This window comes from Cryptomeria japonica, chromosome 10 (assembly GCF_030272615.1).
Source record: "Cryptomeria japonica chromosome 10, Sugi_1.0, whole genome shotgun sequence".
NCBI lineage: Eukaryota > Viridiplantae > Streptophyta > Pinopsida > Cupressales > Cupressaceae > Cryptomeria > Cryptomeria japonica.
In genome coordinates, this window is record NC_081414.1 from 794,586,773 (window position 1) to 794,594,174 (window position 7,402).

Consider the following 7,402-nt stretch of genomic DNA (forward strand, 5'->3'; position numbering starts at 1 on the left):
TTTAAGGAACCATTCCCAAAACATGACAAGGGAAAAGCTAAAGCCACAAAGGATCAAACCAACTATACCAGAGCTTCCTACAACTATGATTCAACCATCAATCACATCTCGATGGACAATTATGTCTCTACCATTATCATCAAGGACAAAGCGTCTGAGAATTCTACCCAGATACCCAAGATTGTCCTAAAAGGTGTTGGATCTTCTTCTGAACCTACCTCTAAATGTCATGTTACAACCCGCCGAGGTAAAATAACTTTGCAAGGTGCTCCAACTAAAAACATCGCTTCTTCATCAACCAAGCCTGAGTATGACCTTGTAGAACAACTAGGGAAGACACCCGCGCTCATTTCAATCCTTGAACTATTACGCATATCTCCCACACATAAAGCCATTCTTGATAAAATCTTGAGAGATACCGCTGTTCCTACTGATCTGAACATGGACCAGTTTCAAGCCATGGTGGGATACCTTTCCATTCCACATTCACTTGCTTTCACAGAAGCTGATGATGCCTCTGTAAGTCAGCCGCATAATGCGCCATTACACATCGAAGCCTTCATACACAAATATCGAATCAAAAGAGTTCTGATAGATGGAGGAGCAGGTCTAAACATTTGCACATTAAGCACTATCACACAATTGGGATATTCTGATAAAGCTGTAAATTCTACAAAGAAAATCACCATTAAGGCATATGATGATGAAGAGCGTTCATCCAAGGGCACAGTCATCTTACCTCTCAGAGTTGGCCCAGTTACAAAGGATGTAGTCTGTCAAGTCCTGGATTTAAATCTCACTTATAACATATTGTTAGGACGTCCTTGGATCCATGAAATGAGGGTAGTCCCATCCACATATCACCAATGCATTAAGTTTCCTCATAATGGAGTGGAAGTAACAGTTAACGGCGATCCCAATCCATTCATATATTGCAATAGCCTGAAATCAAAGACTGAGACCATCATTCCTAGTAATCGGGAAGCTCTTCCTTCGTTGGCATACATTGATCCTGAGTCATTAAAACCTTCGACATCCAAACAAGGTGAGCTTAAAGGCAAGTTTCAGGACAAGGGCATGGGGGAATATACTTTCAATCAGACCATGTACTTACGACAAGTCATGAGTTCCCCAAAAGAATATGGAAGACCACATCCTAACAAGCAATTCTCCATCATGAAACTCAAATGGGATCCCACTACCTTTCAAAGATGGGGTGAACTAGAAGAGGAAGATTTATACCAAATGCTTTTCAGGGACAATGAAGAGGAAACACAAGATCACATTAACCTACCATGTGAGAAATATGGCAAAGGCTTCAAAATTCTACAAAAATTCGGGTATGATGGAAAAAGCCCTCTGGGGTTACGAAAGGAAGGCATCATGGAACCTCTACAACCTGAATTGACTTTCAAGAAGGAACGCTTGAAAGGACTTGGTTTCTTAACTTCCAAGGTCCACACCCAAAGGATAGAAGAAGCCTTACAAATCAAAGCTGCCAAAATTCAACAAGAGAATCGCTATTCCACAGATTCCAATGAATGGGAATGGGGTTCTGACAAGTCTTCCAATGACTACGAGCTTGCCGAGACATTCAGAGAGCCAGGTGAACTCACAGAAGAGGAGGAGTTTTATAACAAATTCAGAGTTGGTCAAGAAACAACCTATGAGGAGTCTATACAGTCCTTGTCTCAAGGTTCTAGGTTGAAATCACATAGGATGAGAACACTTGTTCCGGAACGCGCTACTAGTGACGATAATTTGGATTCGCTCATGATCGGGATTGATGAGGAGAGTGCCATCGATGACCTCGATAATTACCTTGACATACCTGAATATAACCACATCTTCACTCTTAACCCCGCTAACTTCGAGGGCATTAACGGCCTTCCCCTTGTTCACCATCAACTCATTGACTGGGATCATGAAGGACCTGCATAGTTGGATACATTCCAAAACAATGAAGCTTTTATTGACTATTTAGGCATACGAGATGATCTTCCCCCTGGAGACCATAAAGCAGGATACACCATAGAACTCAATAGCGTGGCATATTTTGGTGAGGGTGTCGGACCTTCCAGTCGCAAAAATGTGAAAATAAGAACAAATCAAGGGTCTTATGGTGAAAACCACATTGTGGCGCTATCTGACTCCAAAAAAGTAAAAAGAAAGGACGTATCTAAGGGTGAAAACCTCTCTGAGGCGCTCGAAGATGGAAGGCTCGACATTCTCCCAGCATCATATGAGGAAAAGTCATCCATGTTGGTAGAGGAGACTATCAAAACAAACATTGGTACAGAAGAAGTTCCACACAACATATTCCTAGCTCAATCACTGACAGAGTCTGAAAGGTCAAAATTCATAAGTTTCTTCAAAGAACGACAAATCAACTTCGCTTGGTCATATGCTGATATGCTTGGATTGGATCTGGATTTGGTAATGCATCATCTGACAGTCAAACCGGGGGCAAAACCAGTGAAACAGAAATTAAGAAAAATGCATCCACAAGTGGCATTACTAGTCAAAGCAGAACTTGAGAAGTTATTGGATGTCAGATTCATATGCCCAATTGATTATCCCGAATGGATCTCCAACTTGGTACCTGTCAGTAAACCAGATCGCAGCATCAGAATATGTACAGATTTCAGAGACATCAAAAAAGCTTGTCCAAAGGATGACTTCCCATTACCAAATATTGACTTGATTGTTGATCTCACAGCAGGTCATGAAATGCTATCATTAATGGATGGATTCTCTGGCTATAATCAGATAAGGATCGCACCCAAGGATCAACACAAAACATCATTTACTTGTCCATGGGGAACTTTCTGCTGGAATGTCATGCCTTTCGGGCTAAAGAATGCAAGTGCTACATATCAAAGAGCCATGACTACTATCTTTCATGATCTCATACATGTAACAGTGGAAGATTATGTTGACGACCTCTTGGTCAAATCAATAGACAGAAATACACATTTGGACATACTTTCAGTTGCCTTTGATCGGTTGGAAAAATACAAAGTAAGATTAAACCCTAAGAAATGTGTCTTTGGAGTAACCTCTGGGAAGCTCCTAGGATTCATTGTATCCAAAAGAGGAATTGAAGCAGATCCAGCAAAAGTCAAAGCTATCTTGGAAATGCAACCACCAAGAAATATCAGTCAACTTCGATCCTTACAAGGCAGACTCCAGTCCATTCGCAGATTCATAGCACAATTGGCAGATAAGTGTAATCCTTTTCAACACCTGCTACATAAAAACATCAAATTTAAATGGGATGACAACTATCAATAGGCTTTCCAGACACTCAAAGATTATCTTCTAAATCCGCCAGTTCTGATGCCACCAGTTCCGGATCAACCACTGTTATTATACATTTCAGCTACTCCAACAGCATTGGGGGCTCTCTTAGCGCAACAAATTGCTGAAGGCAAGGAAAAAGCAGTATATTATATCAGTCGCACATTGGTGGGATATGAGCTAAACTACAAACCAATTGAGTGCGCATGCCTCGCTGTGGTCTTTGCTTCATAGAAATTACGACATTACATGCTTACTCATAAGACAAAGTTAGTTGCAAGGATAGACGCATTGAAATACCTTCTCAATAAGGCAACACTTATTGGGCGACTGGCCAAATGGGTAATGATACTGAGTGAATTCGACATTGAGTATGTGGACAAAAAAGCAATAAAAGGACAAGCCATCGCAGATCAATTAGCAGACGCTCCCATGATAGATGATGTTCCTCTAAGTTTAGAATTTCCAGATGAATCCATTTTGACAATGTCACATGCAAAGCCATGGCAACTGTACTTTGACGGCTCATATACACAGCATGGGGCAGGAGCTGGCATCCTCTTTATAACTCCTCAAGGAGATTCTATACCAAAATCATACCGCTTATCATTTCCTTGCACTAACAATATAGCGGAATATGAGGCATTAACAACAGGATTACGAATTGCAGTTCAATGGAAGATCTAGGAACTTCATGCTTTTGGAGACTCCCAACTTGTTATCCATCAAGTAACTGATGATTACCAAACAAAAGATGAGAAGCTAATGCCTTATAAAGAAATGGTGGATGACCTGAAACAACACTTCACAAAGATAGACTTTGAACAGATACCAAGAGAGCAGAATCGCGCCGCAGATGCCATGGCTACAATTGCTTCACTGATCGATGTACCTCCAAACGAGACCCGCTATGAGTTCTTGGTGGATAACCTTTTGGTCCCTTCATATGAGATCATGCCTACTGAGACATTATGCGTTGTCGGTCTCGAATCCCAGTTATATGGTTCCATTTTCACATACCTACGAGACAATACTTTACCTCCTGATCTATCAAATAACCAACGTCGCACTTTCATTCGCCAATCCTCTCGATATGTCATTTTAGCTGATATCCTATACCGACGAGGTCTAGATGGCACTCTTCTTAGATGTTTAGAAAGTGACGAAGCTTAGATTGCATTATGGGAAGTGCATGAAGGGATATGTGATCCACATGCTAGTGGTCCTACCTTGGCCAAGAAACTCATCAGGACTGGATATTACTGGCCCAATATGGAGAAAGACTCATACCAGTTTGTCAAGAAATGTAAGCAGTGTCAAATTCATGGAGATCTCATACATGCACTAGCACAAGAACTTCAACTGCTTGCGTCTCCTTGGCCCTTTTGTCAATGGGGACTTGATCTCATAGGCAAGATTCACTCTCCTTCTTCCAATGGTCATAAATTCATTATCACTGCCACAGAGTATTTTACAAAATGGATTGAAGCCGTGCCTCTCACACAAGTTACTGGAAAACAGATTGCTACATTCATCCTCAACTATATCATTTGCCGATACGGTATTCCTGTTTCCATTATCACTGATAACGGGCGTCCCTTCAAAAATCAGGATGTTCGTGAACTCTGTGACCGCTTCCATATCGCCCACCATTTCTCCACACCATATTACCCCCAAGGCAATGGCCAAGCTGAGGCGTCTAACAAAACAATCCTTAAAATCCTAAAGAAGACAGTCGATGATGCTGGTCATAATTGGCATATTCAACTTAATCCTGCACTTTGGGCCTACCACACAAGTGTCTGTACACCCACAGGAGCTACACCTTATTCACTAGTCTATGGTTCTGAAGCCATCTTGCCTATTGAGGTCGAGCTACCCTCTTTACGGGTCTCTTTGCAAAACATCATCACTGATGAAGACTATAGGGTCTCTCGCTTACAAGAATTGGAACTACTGGATGAACGAAGACAAATGGCTTTTAGTCATCTCAAAGCTTACCAACAACGAATGAGTCACAACTACAATCACAAGGTCAAGCCTCGCACATTTGAGGTGGATGACTTGGTTCTCAGAAAAAATCCTAAAAATCAACAAGATAGAGAGAAGAAGGGCAAGTTCGAACCAAACTGACTTGGTCCTTACATTATTATAGCAGCATATGGATCTGGCGTATATTAGCTCTCAACTATAGAGGGTGAACCTTTGGAGGATCCTATCAACAGCATGCACCTTCGCAGGTTCTACACATAAGCTCTTTAGAGTATCCTAATTCGAAAAATACAAAAAAATCAAAAAATTTCAAAAAATACAAAAAAATCAAAAAATTCAAAATATACAAAAAAATTATAAAACAAAAAAATCGTTACTTGGTGAAAAACTGGCAAACAGGCGCCTTGTGACACAAAAAACATTGAAAAATCGAAAAAAGTAAAGAGAAATAAGTTTGTTCAACGGTGAAAACCACTTCGGTGGCACCCTGGGCAAGTACCATGGTGAAAAATGGGTCACCAGCGCCATGTGTAGAGACATTGCTCCTCCCTCCTTCAGGATTCTCTTTCATCACTTCACTTTGCACACACTCACAACCTATTCGTTCATAATAAACTTACCCATTCCCATCATGGCTTGTTATTGATCTACCCAAGATTGGTTAGCCATTCATACTAAACATTCATTTTCATCCCTTTCCATCCATAATAAATCATATCTTATCTATGGCTAAGGCAAATCCTACGTCTAGTGATGGGTGTGGAACTGAGAGCATCACATGTTTTCGAGGAGTACAGTTTCTTCCAGCTTCCTTCAATCTATCCACGCGTAATCCGCAATAAAGCAACATTTGCATCGCAGATCTGCAATAAAGTTTCATCTTCTCCACAATAAAGTATCAGTTTCATGGATTCAGTCAATTTCAGATGAGACACAACAACAATAATGGGATTCAACAAATCAAATCTTTCAACAAATTCAGACAACATATGGTTCAGTGCTATCTATCCATTTTGTGAAAGTAAACATTGTGACCACAATCAAATAAGACTTATACAAGCGACAAGAGACACTAAATTTGAGGACTACAGTGGATGTTGGTGTCGAGTCTTGGTTTTCTTTTGATTTTATCTTTTGGTGACATGTCTTTAAGCTTTTCCGGGATGTCTTTGACTAGAGATTCTATTTCCAGGATGTCTTTGACTAGAAAGGCGAGGATGGGGTATCGTCACCTATTTGTATTTTCTGTCTGTGGATTGTCTCTTAGTAATGCTATGACTTTTCCAAGGATATGAGGACACTGTGAGTCTAGTGTGAACTGGGACATTCTTTGTTTGTGACTGTCTTATCTCCATGCAAACAGGTACAATGACTTTCTGGGTCAAACATATGCCTCGATTGTCATAACTTATTTTGCCATAATAAAGCTCAATGATGATAATGCACAAGAAACTCTTTCACTTTCATATCTTCTGTCTTTCATCCCCCCTTTCTTGATTGACTTCCATCGTCCTTCTCGAGTCCGCGTAGCCTGCTATCACATGACTGAGTATAATGACATGCCAAAAACATTTGCATTTTATGTAGCTGCACCTACATTACCACATATAAGCATTTCATACATACATATAGATATCACAACTGCATCACATCTTGCACACAACACCTGTTAGCACAATTTACATTTGCATTTCATACATTCACATTTGCGTTGGCATAACACATAAAACATAAAAGAACAAAAAAAATATTGTATTCCATCATGTAAATATTTGCATCCATATTATAAGCATCATATAAAAACATACATCATGAAACATCTCATCACATAGGTACACATGCATATAGCTGCCGCAAAGATGAATCATCTCATATATATAATCAAAAGTGTCATGATACGATGATGTCAAAATCATATGGCTACAAAAGCACCCGCAGGTGTCTACAATACAAAATGGTACAATACTGATACAAAGGGAGCCCTCTAAGGCTATGATGAACTCCCTCCCTCAGAGCCGCATGGCCTCGACGGAATCTGAGCCCCTGAAGGACCCGCCCCAGGATCATCCTGCCTGTCCCCTCTATCTGGTGGTGGTGGATGACCCATGAC